Source organism: Chiloscyllium plagiosum, chromosome 28 (assembly GCF_004010195.1).
Source record: "Chiloscyllium plagiosum isolate BGI_BamShark_2017 chromosome 28, ASM401019v2, whole genome shotgun sequence".
NCBI lineage: Eukaryota > Metazoa > Chordata > Chondrichthyes > Orectolobiformes > Hemiscylliidae > Chiloscyllium > Chiloscyllium plagiosum.
In genome coordinates this window covers 20,061,260-20,076,492 of record NC_057737.1, presented here as the reverse complement: position 1 = coordinate 20,076,492, position 15,233 = coordinate 20,061,260, and the positions used below count along the sequence as shown (strand labels likewise).

Genomic DNA, 15,233 nt, shown 5'->3' with positions numbered 1-15,233 from the left:
TACTTTCTCCCCACCCCCACCCTCCTCTAGCTTATCTCTCCATGCTCCAGGCTCACTGCCTTTATTCCTGATGAAGGTCTTTTGCCCGAAACGTCGATTTCGAAGTTCCTTGGATGCTGCCTGAACTCCTGTGCTCTTCCAGCACCACTAATCCAGAATCTGGTTTCCAGCATCTGCAGTCATTGTATTGTGCTTCAACGAGGTAAAAACAATCAGGCTCAACTTCAATGAATGGACCATAAACACACACTCTTGGATTAATTCACATTTACCTCTGAACACAACTGTAATGTGACTTTTAGTAGTCTTCGAATCATAAGCAGGTTAATTCATTGCAACTTTGCTTTTTCCTAAAGCATAGAATCGTAGAATTCTTACAGCAAGAAAATATGTCCATACTGACCCTCCGTAGAGCATCCCACCCAGACTCTGTATCCCTGTCACAATCATCTGACCATGGCAAGCCATAGAAGTCATAGAATAATTATACTGAGAAAGCAGGTCTTTTGGCCCATCGAATTTACACCGACCCTCTGAAGAGCATCCCACCCAGACCTACCCCGCACTCTGTAACCCTGCATTTCCCATGGCGAATCCACCTAGCCTGCACATCCCTGGACACTACAATAATTCAGAATTGCCAATCCACCTAATGTGCTCATCTATGGATTGAGAGGAAACCGGAGTACCTGGAGGAAACCCACACACAATGTGCGAACTCCAGACAGTCACCCGAGGGTGAAATTGAACCCAGGTTCATGGCACGGAGGCAAGCAGTCCTAACCTCTCAGCCACCAGAAGCCTTGATTCATAAAGTTACATTGATGGAGATTCTGCTGCAAATTACCTTAACTACCTTTCCAGAAGTTAAAATACATTGTAAACAATGTTCATAGCTTATTTTTAAAGTAATGGCTTTTGCATACCATTTTATTAGACAATCAGCATTTAAAGCTTTGACAAACATAGCAACGGTTGAAAAAAAATTATAGCAAGAACTTAGGATATTGGAAGAAAAAACAAAAGCCTCTGATAAAAAGGCAACCTTGGGTGCAAGGCAGAAGAATAAATAAGAGCATCTGTTCTGAGGCCACGCAACGATATATCTGAACGAGACAGATTTTCCCCCAATTTATTGATCAGTAAAATCAAAAATTTGTACCAAGACTCAATTTGAGCTGCCCAAATTTACATTGCCTAGATTCTAGTTAAAAAGAATAAACCATGCCAGTTTAAAACAAGCTGAGCATACACTAGAATCAATCCTTAGTTTGAAGTTTAGCCAACCCATTAAATCCAAGCTGTGATAACACATTTTCACATTACATTAGTCATTTAGAACACTCTGGCAAGTTTTGTTACAAAATATCTAGTCCTACATTTGTCCATGATTGTAATCTTGGAGATGCCTTTCTATATTTAAAAGATTCTTTGAATCAAATGGTTTCTGAAAATTGACATAGTTGGGCTGAGATGCAGAATATTGCGTTCTGGCATATACAGTCAATTCATTCGCAATTAACTGTTTAACAGAAATTAAAGCTACACAAATAAACTAAATTTAATGCAACATTGAAAAGTATACAACGTGAGTAATTTTATGCAGCTATTGGAACTAGCTGCGTCAATACTGTTAATATCTTTTAATATGAAATGCACATCTTCAAATAATATCTTAAAGATTTCAACTGAATAAAGCAATAAACTCAACTGAAATTGAGATATGATAATGATTCATTTCAACAAACCTGTGCAATACCTTTACTCCAGATACTGGAGTGAACTGTGCATGGAAGAAAATGAAGATTGCCAAATGACAAATCCAGAGTCTAGATTTACACCACTAAAACATTTTAATAGGACCAAGAGGAATTAAGACAGGTTTAAATTAGGTTTCTCTCAGACTTCAGATATTCATTTTATTCATGTTTTTCTTATAAAAACATATCACAGGAAATCCCAAAGTTGTCTATGTAATGTATTTCATATATCCAAAAGACTCACTAAAATCACCCAGCGTCCTTAAAATGGCACCTGCACCAATTGACCTATTAAAATTAGACATGAACTGTTAACAGAAAATTGAAATTTAAATAAAAAACATACCAGGAAGTACAGTTCGTAGACAGGAAGGGAACACCCAATATCAATATTAGAGGCTAGGATACAAGGACACAGCCTCAAAGTGAAGGGATATCCCTTCAGAACAGACAGGAGGACTTTCTTCAGCCAGAGGGCAGTGAATCTGTGAAGCTCATTGCCACTGAATGCCGTAGAGGACAAGACATGGAGTATGTTTAAGACAGAGACAGGTAGGTTCTTGATTAGTATGGGGATCAAAGGTTACAGGAACAAGGCAGGAAAATAGGGTTGAAGAAAAAAGCCATGATTAAATGGCAGAGCAGATCTGAAGGGCTGAAGGCCTAATTCTGCTCCTATATCTTGTGGTCTTATGAGTGTCAAAAATTAAAAATTGTAAAGGCAGTGCCCAACTGCCTGTTGGAAAAATTCCTGTCAGGCTTTTCTTCTTCTCTATATCCCCCTGGATGGTATACTGACTAAGATGGATAAACAATATGCCAAACATTTCAGACAGATAACTGAAAAATACCTTCTCCTGAGAGGTCTCTAATCAAAGTAGGTAACATCCCTTGGCAAAAATAAGTACTAAGCCAGAACAGTGAACAGTCTAGCAATCTTTACAACAATGGGTCAGGACAGCACAGGTATTGTTTCTAACCTGGCACCAGTTTTCATATGTGACACCATTTTAAAAAAAAAGGATGAGGATAATGTGAATAAATTCCTACGTGATTTTATTGCTCCTAGATGCAATTCAGCAACATGCAATTTCTGATACAGTAATCACAAAAACTATGTTAAAACCATAAATCACAGAAGACTTCCATTTATCTTGAAGGACTGAGGGATGATAAGATTCAGGTAGTATTTGTCTTACGCACATTCACACAGCACCAGTATTACATTGCGAATATAGAAAGTGGCACATAATTTTAAAACTATGTAAAAGCAGTAAGGTTCTAACAAGAATGCAACATTAATTCTGTGCAATCTACAGGTGTTTTATTCAGTCTTGTACGGATAGGAGATAAATATAGTCGGTGATGAGCAGGGTAGGGGAGGGATAACGCAGGGCGGAGAGGGATAGGTTGGGAAGGTCGACAGTGCAGACAAAAGGCCCTTTGGCTCACTGAGTCTGCGTCAGTCAAAACCAACAATCTCACAACTCTACTACCGTTTTCCAGTACTTGGCTCAGTCTTGCATGCCTTGAAATCTAAATACTTAAATGTTGAGGATTTCTGTCTCTACGATGTTTACAGACAAAGGATTGGTGCTCACAATTTCACAACCTTGCAACAGAACACAACATGGATAATTTTAAGAACTAATCAACTTGTCATCTAAAATAAGAATACAAAATGATAAAGCATAAATTTGTTCAAATCATTAATCTTTGATATGTGGACTATAAAAGCCTTCAATCATTTAGAAACAAAACAACACAGGTTTAGATTACCTTTGGGTAACAGTCTAGTGTAATGATGACAAGTAAATTTTTTGTGGAATGCTCATTTGAACAGTGACAACTGGATGCTAAATTTATGGAGTGTGAAGGTTGGCAGGAAAACACTGAAATAGTAAATTCTTGAAGTGATACAGGCATGGACCTGGGTTTTGGCAGGAAATAGGCTGAGGAAGTATTGGAGACAAGTGACGTTCTGGAAATGGAAGTAGGTGGTCTTTGTGACACTGAAAATATGAGATTACAATGACAGTTAATCTTTGAGAGATGAAAAACAGAAACTTAATTGTTTGTTGTAATGACTCATTTCTTTCTCATAAAATTTGTACTCAATCTAAGTTAGGTTGGTTAAACTTCACTGTTGAAAAGGCACACGACAGTATAGTATTTTAAGGTATCAAGGTTGCAGAAAAAATATATTCCTGTATTCTCCTTAAAATATCTATCATTACTTTTCAACACATTAAGGTTAATGAAATCTTAAGACTAATATAAAAACCTTATACAGTATAAACTTTACAAATATTACACCTTGAAAAAATGAACTTCACTGTTACTTCAGTAGAGGACATCTGATTTGTTCGTTTCCTGGAATACAAACAACTTAGCTTCTTTCCTTCAATGCAAACAAACAGTCTTCTGAAGTCCATTTTCATGCCTGTGACTCCAATAAATTCAAGAAATTCATGACTTTGTTATTTACAAAGCCCATCTGAACAGTAGTCTCTGCCATTGCTCTGCCTTTCTCCAGCCTACCAGCCCAAATTTCCTTTGAGGCCTTCCCTCACCACCTCCCCCATCTCTGAATGTATACCTTTTTGTATTTGCTCTCTAAGCTTATTTTGAGAAGGAACAAGCTCATATTCTCTCAATTCTACTCCCACTAAATTATTCAAAACCACATTTCCTTGTCTGGTTCCTATGTTAGTTGACACTGGTAGCTGTTTGTTCTTCTGCTCTCTCCTTGAAACTTACTGTCATCAACACATTACTAACTGGGTTTATTTGACGTTTCTGAAAACCACCATTGCATCTCCAACATCCCTTCCCTCTCCAAAGTCTCTGAATATGTTGTTACCTCCCAAATCTATCCCCACCTTTTCTGGAATGAAACTTCATTGTCTGGAATGTTTGATTTCCTCAGGTGGGTTTCTGCCCCATCATATTAAATGACAAGGCTCTTTATCCAAACTACTGATGACATCTGATGCAACAACGACAAAAGTAAACTGTACCATCGCATCCTTTGACAGGACTCCTCTCAATCATAAACTACCTGGGTAGGACTGAAATCTGCCTGGTTCAAATCTTATCAAAACATAGTCAAACCATCAGCTCTAATGGTTTCTCCTTCCACACTATCATCGCAAGTGTACCCAAGAATCTACCCTTGGTACCCTACCCCTCAGCCAAATGATATTTTGCTAATATCATCCAAAAATACAGTAACAGGAACACATACGCTGTTGATACACACCATTATCTTGCCAACACCTCTTCAAATCTTTCCACTGCCTTTAAATTGCAAGCCTGCTTGCCCAACATGTAGCACTGGATGAGCAGAGACCACCTCCAAATAAACATCAAGACGACTGAAGACATTTTCTTCAATGCACTAATACAATATCACGTACCCTGCCATCAAATCCATCCTTCTGCTTGACAACTGTTCAAGATTTAACAAGACCGTAGCAACCTCACTATTGTATTTGACCCCAAGATGGAGTTTTCAACATCATATCTACACCTCCATAAAACTCAAAAATATCATGCAATTCTACTTCTGTCTCACCTCTTTTGCTGCCACAACTCTCATGACAGGCTTTGTTGCCTCTAGGCCTGACTATGTGATCACATTTCAGGCTAACCTCCTACATTTTATCCTCTGAAGCTTGTAACCTAACTCTCATTAAATTCTCATGCAGACGTACACTGGCGTCAAATTAAGCACTACGTAATTTAAAATTTGTCCAACACTCTACTCTTTCATATCTCTGCGATCATTAGTCCTACAATCCTCAGGTGCATCTCAAATTCCAGCAGTTTACCCAATTTAAATAGCCTCATCACTGATGACCATGCATTAACTTTTCAATGCCACAACTCTGCTATTCCCTCCATAAACTTCCTTCACTTTCGTCCTTCAAGGCACTGCTTAAAACCTCTCTTTGACTTATCATTTCTTTATACGTCTTATTATTTTATACATTTTTTGTTTTATAATACTTGAGGGTTAAAACTGCTCTGTAAATTCCCAAGTTGTTTTACGTCTTAAGTCTCCAAGTTAATAACATCAATGTAAACTCAGATAAGCAAACTTCATCAGGTTTAACAAGTTGAGAAGCCTGCACATTATAGGTGCATGGACCTAAAGTTTGATATATGGTCTCCAATATACCATAGAACAGATCCCAAGAAAACAAGGTGGAGGCTTTGGTCCAGAAACAGGTTTCACAACTGTCTTTGTGATACTAATACTTAGTATCACTTATCTTGGGAACCAAGATACTTAATAATATAAAAACAGAACAGCTACTTGCAAACAGGCTGTAATACAAAGAGGAGGACGTGGACAGCAAACAAATGAGATATTGAAAGATATCAACATTTAGAAAAATGGGTTTTGACAAAACTCTCGACCAGCTCAAAAGATATGGAAAACAGGCAAGTTCCAATACTCTTAGCGCCCTCATAGGCTTCAGATTTGCGTGTTGCAGCATGACACTTTCTGCGTGTCTGGCCCTTTATATAGTGCAGATAAGTACTAATCGAGAAGAATGCAGTTTGTTCAACAACTAAAAAAAACTCGACCTAAATTAAAAAGGTAAAACTTGCTCAACAATAATGTAAAACCTATTTTCAATTATTTGTTCTCACCAGTACTGTGCCTAATGCATGCCATGTTTTAAAACGATTCAATCTGATGAACTGCGCCAGGATCCTACTTAAAAGCTTATTAGCTAAAAACAAAAATTTTGACAAACTTGTTCTTATCTGCTCAAGATATGATTCACGAAGTGTTAAAATGTAAAATTAGCCTAATGCTTTCACTAATCCAACTGATTTATTAAATGCGCTTAAATTTAGTGTCAAACTAAACATTTCAAAACAAGCGCTTTCCTAATTGGTATATACTAGTTAACAGCAACCAATCTGTCACAATTACTCTTTGCTATAAAAAAACGCTAACTAAAAAATAATATTTAGGGTCATACAACAGTCTGGTGACATTATAATTTTTTGGCCATGATATCATGAAGTCAATCATTGAAGTCAATGTAACATATTCAAACGAATGGAGATCATCGTCCTGCTGGTTCCAACAGTCTGAATTAAGCTCAAAAAGTAGAGCAACAGCTAGAATACTGAAAGGCTGCTGCATTTTCTATAAAATTAGATCGGAAAATGTTCTGAAGTCACCGATATAGTGCTCACTTTCTTAAACTCATAATAAGTCAAAATGAACAAAAGACCAATCACACCAACTCCAATAAAAAAAAGGGTTAATTTATATTAAAAGACAAATTGAGGCATTCGTGTAACCAACAAATTAATTCTTTATAATGCAATATTCTTGTTTAGTTCAATACAGAATTATTGTTCTATAGTTCCGCAACCATCACATCACAACTAGAGGGGTTGCTGGTGCAAATTGACTGGAATCTGCACTTCAAAGTCTATTCGATGAAAGCTGGTGCACATGAAAAGTGCTACATAAATGCAAATCACATATTCCGATTTCTTTATATTATTGCACACTGTCAAATGGCTTGATGAGATCACAAACTTTTAAGAGCATCAATATATGTTTACCAACTCTCTACCCAAAATAAAAATTCAGTAAAACATGATGTTGTCTGATCCAATATATCTTCAAATATTAACTACTTTAGCCACAATACTTTTACAAAGCCTCAACCAGTATGGCATATAATTATTGTAAATTGACAAAACCATTATTATCCACCTGAGTTTTTAAAACATCAAAACAATTAAGTCTTTTTAGCTCAGCATATCATTCATAACAGAAGGGGCAAAATACAAAGTAACTTCACAACACAATTAGTTGTCACCATCTTCATGACTGTCATGATGCAAATGAACAGTGGCCAAGGGAGGACTGTCAACTGTTCAAACATTCAGGCTACCGTATTTATACAAGCCTCATCCTTAAAAAATCTTTTTGGGTTTTAGGAAGTCTGACCATTTATGTTAGCACTCTATGATGTTTCTGGATTTTGCTTGATCATTTCAATATAGCAGGGCACCTCCACGGTGATAGCTGCAATGCATCAATTTTACAAAATAACAGAATATATGGAGTCTGTTATAGGTACCCAAAGTTCTTAAAAGCATTTTATTATTCAAAATACATAATTACCCAGTTTTGTTAAAAGGCTGTTTCTTTTAAAAAAAAAGAAAAGGTTGGAACTGAAAGGAACTAATCACCTAAATACTGCATCTATAAAAAGTAATCAGAGGCTCAGATTCCTGCAGTATGCACTTCACTTCCTGACTCTCAAAGTCAATCCGCCAGCTGTAAGGTTCAAGTCAAGACTGCAATGGAATATTAGACGAAAGTGAGGAATACAGACGCTGGAGATCAGAGTTGAGAGTGTGGTGCTAGAAAACCACAGCAGGTCAGGCAGCATCCGAAGAGCAGGAGGGTCAACGTTTCAGGCATATTCCTGATGAAGGGCTTTTGCCCGAAACATTGGCTCTCCTGCTCCTCACATGCTGCCTGACTTACTGTGTTTTTCTAGCACCACATTCTCGACTATAATGGAATATTCCTTACATACCTGGCTTTCTACTGCTCCAACACCAAAGCTCATTACAATCGGGTACAAAGCAGCCTGACTAATCCACAAACATTCACTCTCTCCACCACTATGTACAGTAGCAGCAGTGTGCACCATCTACAAGATGCACTGCAGAAATTTTCCAAGGCTCTTTAGATAGCACCGCTCACACCCAGGAGTGCTACAACCTAGAAAGGCAAGGCCATTAGAGATGTGGGACCACTACCACATGCAGGTTCACCAAGCCACACACCATTCTGAAATTTTATTATTCTTTCAATGTCATGGAGTCAAAATCCTGAACTCCTTTCCCAACAGCAATATCTAGCCTCACCCTCCCCAAACAAAATAGTTCAGAAGTAGTTGCTCAAGGCAGCAGTTCACCACTACCTCATTAAGGTCAATTAAGGAATGAGCAATACTAGCCAAGTCAGTGAAGCCAAATGAATAAAACATGGTAGTCAGTGTCCTGTGAAAAAAAGGCCTTCAGATGGGCTCCTCGAGAAGGACATAACATAACCACAAAGTTAAACATTTCCTCTTACTAGTTGACTCATACTTCAATTTCTTCAGTGGCAATCATGTCAAAATTTTGTTTGCAATGACGTGGGTCAGAAACGTAGGGATTCACCTTCACAACTTTTGCACAACAAAATGTGTTTCCAAAGACAAAGTTTCTTCCAAGGGTATAAAGCCAAACATTTTGTTACCTAATTTTGATAGGAAAAAAGGAGAACCAATGTTACAGACCTCAGCAATCAGAATACACAGGTTTAAGAAAACCACTGCTCCTCTGTGTAGCAAATGTTTATTGGGAAGTCATCTAATTAGGATCTACTATTACTGAGCAAAATCAACATGTGCCGTCAGTTGCACAAAATCAGCCTGTAATATTACAACTCCTATCCTCTAAAGGATTTGAGTTAAAACAAACAACTTCAAGCACTGTCCCTATCAACATAATTTTGAGTACTCTACACCACTCAAACAAAACACAGCGTGAAAACTAAAGAACATATCAACCTCTGCAATTAGCACTAAAACACTTGCCGTTTTAAAGTTAAAGGGTGCCACACTATTCTAGGATTATCAAAATTAATCTCCAGCTTCTAAAACTATAACAGTAAAGACCGAGAAATGCAGTGGGCCAAACATGAAATCACTCCACTCAAATTTACTTTGCGCCCTTAAGAGTGGAGAGCCTGTGCCATTAAAAAAAATGCTCACTTTCAGTAAAGAGGCAGAATTTGAAATTTCAAATCTTTATAATTCTAAGCAATTTAGAATAGATTCACAGAATGGTTACACCACAGAAGGGAATTCAGTCAGCTTGTCATTTCCATGCTTGTTTGCTCCAATAGCAAAATCGCACTCAATCCATTCACTCACAGCCCTGAAAGTTTTTACTGGAAATAATAATCGAATTCTCTTTTGAGAGCCCAATTAAATCTGTTTCTATCAAACTCTGCGGCACTGCATTCCAAAATCTAAACAATTGTTTAGATGAAAATGTTTTTAATGCCATCATATGTTTTGGCCTTCTTTCATCATATTACTGAAAGTATTGTGTGATGTAAATGTTATATCAGTTAATCATAAACAGCATCTTAAAATGACTGCGCACTTCCTTCTATATTTGGCACAGCAAATTATATCTTCCTGTTTGAACCTGCAAACTTTACGGCAGCATAAAAGGTACGCTAATTCTATTGGTTGAATCCATTCAAGAAAATTTGCTATTGCAAAATTTGTGCCATTTCAAAATTATAGCATCTATATCACGCAGATCCATGCTATTGTTGTATTTTCAAATGCACAGTTAAGTCTACATCTTTAAGATAAGGGAACTACACAGTCGACAATTTTTAATTAATATCCCACTGAACTAGCACAAATGCAACATGAAATAGTTGCCTCTAAGTTTCAGTATAAGGCAACAGAAACAAAGTACAAGAAGTGGATTATTTAGCTCTTCAAGCCTGCTCCACTGTTCAGTATGATCATGGCTGATCGCCCAACTCAGTATCCCGTTTCCACAGGATCTCTAATTTCTTTGCGCCCTTCAGCCCTCAGAACGATATCCAACTCCTTCTTGAAGATATACACAATATTTTAGACTCAAATCATTTCCTTGGAAAGGACTCCCACAGGCACACCACTCTCTCTGTGAGGAAGTTGCTCCTCACTTCTCCTAAATGACCTACTCCATAACCTTAGATTGTGACCCCAGTTCTGCACTCTCCACTATTCAGAAACATCCTGTCCACATTGAACCTGCCTAATGCTGTTAGAATTTGGCAGTTTCTAAGAAATATCTCTTATGTCCGCACCCAATGTTATCCTGATGCACTCGACAGTATGATCTGCCTGTAAAGCGTGTGAGATAGTGCTTTTCACTGTATCTTGGCACCATAACAGTAATAAATCAAATCATAAACCAAATCAGTTATTCTAAACTCCTGCAAAAATTGTTTAAATTAAATAATTTCTGATCATACAGGTCGGACCTGCCATGACAGGAATCAGTCTAGCGAACCAGTGTTTCACTCCCTCTAGAACGAGAGGATTCCTTCCTCAGATAAGGAGATCAAAACTGCACACAATGTTCCAGGCGTCACACCAATTATCTATACAGCAAACCATCCCCACTCCTGTACTCAAATCCTCTCACTATGCTTTCTTCATTGCCTGCAACTGTATGCTTATTTCAACAATTGGTATACACTGACATCCAGATCTCATTGCACCTTCCCCTTCCTGTTTTTGCTTCCAAAATGGATAACCTCACATTTTATGCATATTCTTCTACATCTGTCATACATTTGCCCAGTTAGCTTGCCGAAATCACACTAAAGTAACTGCAACCTCCTCACAGTTCACTTTCCCATCCAGCTTTGCGTCGTCTGCATTTAGTGCCATCTAAATTTATACATATTGTTAATATCTGGGTCCAAACACTGATGTCTGCAGTACCTCATTATTCACTGCCTGCCACTGCGAAAGTGACCTGTTTATTCCTACTCAGATTCCTTTCTACCAACCAATTCTCGATCCATGATCGTGCACTACTCCCTATTCCTTGCACTTAATTTTAGATGCTAATCCTTTATTGAAAGTCTACTGGAAATTTGAGTAAACCACATCCACTCCTGCCCCTGATCAACTCCATAAGATACATCCTCAAAAAATTCCAGAAGATTTCCTTTTCATTAATTCACGTTGACGCTGCCCAATCATGTCACTATTTAAAACCCAAATTTGGCAAAAATTAAAAACTAGAAAAGATCAAGGATAAGTATAGCTACTTGGTTCATTGAAACCCAAATCAATCAAGTGTTGTAACCAACAGAGAAACAATATAGCATGTGCAATGACCACTTTGGCAGTTTCTAAGAAATATCTCTTATGTCAACTTTGTGATAAACACAAAGACCGTGGAAGAAATTCAGCAGGTCTGGCAAAACCTCTGGAGAGAGTAACAGAGTTAATGTTTCAAATCTGGTATGACTCTTCTTCAGAAGACACAAGAGAGAGAGTCTTACTGGACGCAGAGTGTCAACTCTTTTCTATCTCCACAAATGTTTCCAGACCTACTGAGTTTCTCCAGCATTCTCTGTGCTGATTTCAGTATTTTGTATTTATGTCAACTCTGCTCATCTCCAAAAAAGTGCTGTCTATACAGCTGAGTATTTCAAATATTTTCTGTTTTGTTTCAGATTTCCAGCAGCAGCATTATTTTACTTTTGTATAAAGTTACTTGGCATTAAGTTACAGGTACAGTTATCAAACAAAACCGATGAGTCAGATACCCACTAACCACATCCTGCAAGATTGAGAAACAAAACAATAAATGGTATGTGGTGCAGTCCATTTTGTGGGTTTAGCCAGTTGCATCTATTTTAAACAATAACCAAAAATTCACTATTAGGGAATATGATCTGATAAAAGGGAAAAGCAGAACTTGGGAAAAGCCCCTCAGCAAACATATCAACTTTAAATTGACTGTAGCACAATATTAACAATACTGAACAACCCAACGTTGCTTGGGGCCTTACCACCACAAAACCTTGCAGCATGTCAATGAGGCCACAATCATATGTACACAATCAAATGACTGTTTTTCACACCCCAATCTATACAACTGCCATCCCAATCTTATAGAAATTCATAATTAAAATCACAATTAGACTTTTCTTCAACACACACCAGTTGACAAGTTTCCGTAAAGACCCTTTTAACTGGAATCTCAAAGTAAACTTGACATTGTTTACGAGCAGCAACCTCGGTGCAGGAAGATAATTTGTGCAACTTTCTGCACTCAAACGAAAAACAGGTTTTATGCCCAATTAAGACAAAACTTCAAAAACTGTCATACATGTTAAATGCAAAAACTAATCTCATCTCATAAAACACAACAGATTTATGGCTGATTAAAAGCACCAAATCACTACAAGGATCAGGATAGGTATATGAATAGGAAGGGTTTGGAGGGAAATGGGCTGGGTGCTGGCAAGTGGGAATAGATTAGGTTAGAATATCTGGTCGGCATGGACGAGTTGGACCGAAGGGTCTGTTACCCCGCTGTACATCTCTATCTATCTAAAATAGTTAGAGACTTTTATTTTACAATCATTTACTCCTTGGAAGAATGCTGCTTTCAAAATCTGGCACACTGGACAAAATACAAAGTGCTTGAATTTTCATCCTCTAAACAAATACCACTATTCTACATAAACTAAGTTTGCCAATACACTCCAAAGTTTATTTACACTGGTTAATAAACGTAACCAGAGAGAGGAAGCAAGAAAGCAAATATCAGAGCTACTAATAATCAAAGTTGATGGAGGGGAATCAGAACTTGGTTGAAACTGAAATTTTATCAATCTTTAGAACCTCACAAAAGTGGGAAGTTTAAATAAAATCATCTTCCAGGACCATACCATTAAATGCAAGAACACTGCTCTACTTGCTTACCAGCCATACTAAAATCACAAAATAGATAAAAGCTCATTTCCCAAGAGACCTGAGCACAAAATTAAAGTTTACGCTGCAGTCCAATACTGAAGGAGTTCTGAATCATTAGAAATATCACTTTTCAGGTATAACATTAAAGTTGTATTCCTGGGGGATGTAAACGATCTCATGGAATTTTGAGGAGCAGGGAAATTACCCCAGTGTCTTGGCAATACTTAGCTCTTAATTGACATCACAGAAACATTCCCTGATTATTCTCAGATTTGTTTGTGAAGCTTAATTTGTTACAATTACTACTGCATTTCTTACACTACCACTGCTTTATTGGCCGTAAAGCTAAGTTGTCATCAGGTCATGAAAGGCAATAAATAAAATGCAAGTCCACCGCATTTACTATAAAGTTTCTGGCATTCAATTGATATTGTCGCAACAATTAATAGAAATAATTAAGCAAAACATTAGGTTAATTTTACATGTCTAAAATATCAAAATAAATCTGAACTCCCAAAACTTTGGACTCTGAATATACTAGACATTTAGACATAGAACCATACTCAATGGCCTCAACCGTGTAATAAACTATTCAGTTTTAATGCAACACAAAAATTCTAAAATTCAACACAGCCAACTGCTCCAAACATAATGAGGAATTGGATAAAACTTGACAATGATACAAAGTACTGATGACAACAATGGAGTTAATTTTCAGAGGGCATAAAACCATTAACTGATTTTTGTACCACAGCAACTCTGGAAATCTACCAAACCAGTTTAAAATACAAAACAATGTCAGTGGAAACTTAATGGATTATTCAGACATCAAACTGATCCAAGTTGGAAAGAGATATACTCTTTGACCCAACTTTGTTGTCAAATGCTAGTATGCCTTGCAAAGTAGTACTTGTCCTGCTGAATATAGATAAATGTCAAAATCTAATGTGTTCTATTTAAAATAAGTTAGTGAGATATTTACACTGACCATCCAAGCATCTCATATTTAAAGTAAAAAGGAGTTTTAAAACCTCGATTAGTGGCAGAAAAATGAAAGACTAACATACCAAGACCCAATGGAATAACTTTCATGAAAACCCAATGTATAACCATAAACTAAAAGGATAACATGACTTCCGTGAGATCTTTTAAAATAGGAATCTTGAAAATGATAAGACAATAAACAAAAAAGTGTCCCAGAGCTTCATCAGAACTCCAACACTTCTTTCCAAAACCTCCAAGAGCCTTGCGAACTCAGTTTAAATCTGACACTAACCTCCCGAACCGAGAAGTCAACTAAAATGGCGCTCCGAGTCGAAAATATAATTTAAACGGAGGTCGCCATGTTGCGTATTTGCAAACACACAAAGTGAAGGAAAGGAAGGCCATCCAGCTCGGTGCCTAGATGGGTGCTCAGGGACCAGGCCTGTGAGTAGGAAACTATCAAACAAGGACATGATGATCAGAAACAGATAAGTGTGTTTTAGTCAATGTGCCCCCATGCTCCCACCACATACCCTTATCTTATGAGGCCCTAATTGCAAAGTCAAGGGAGAAGAGGGGTGCAGTAGGAAAGGGTACGGCTCGTAGCAATTAGGTTCTCAATCTGGTGACAGCAGAACCTCCCCTAATTAACGAGGTCCCCATAGTTTAAGCGTTTATAGCTTCCTTCACCTTTCTAAAGTTCAGATTCAGGCTTCGCTCAGACCCTACATCCGGGGGGGTGGGAGAAAGAAGAGAAAGGAGAGCAGGACAGGAAAATCATTTAGCCGCAGCAACTGCAGTACAGAAAGCAACCACTAAAACACAGCCCAGGTCCACACATTTTGAGGCCAAACCTAGGAAATCAAACCTAAAATCCAGACACCAGCCTGGGAAAGAAAGCAAGGAAACGGGGGGGGGGGGGGAGGGAGAAACACCC

At 37.7% G+C, this 15,233-nt stretch overlaps 1 protein-coding gene across 2 annotated transcripts in view; it reads right to left on the bottom strand.

Moving 5' to 3' along the window:
- The window catches only part of phf12b (PHD finger protein 12b), an 86,544-nt gene that overhangs the window by 69,894 nt on the left and 1,417 nt on the right, over positions 1-15,233 (bottom strand). The window lies entirely within an intron of this gene.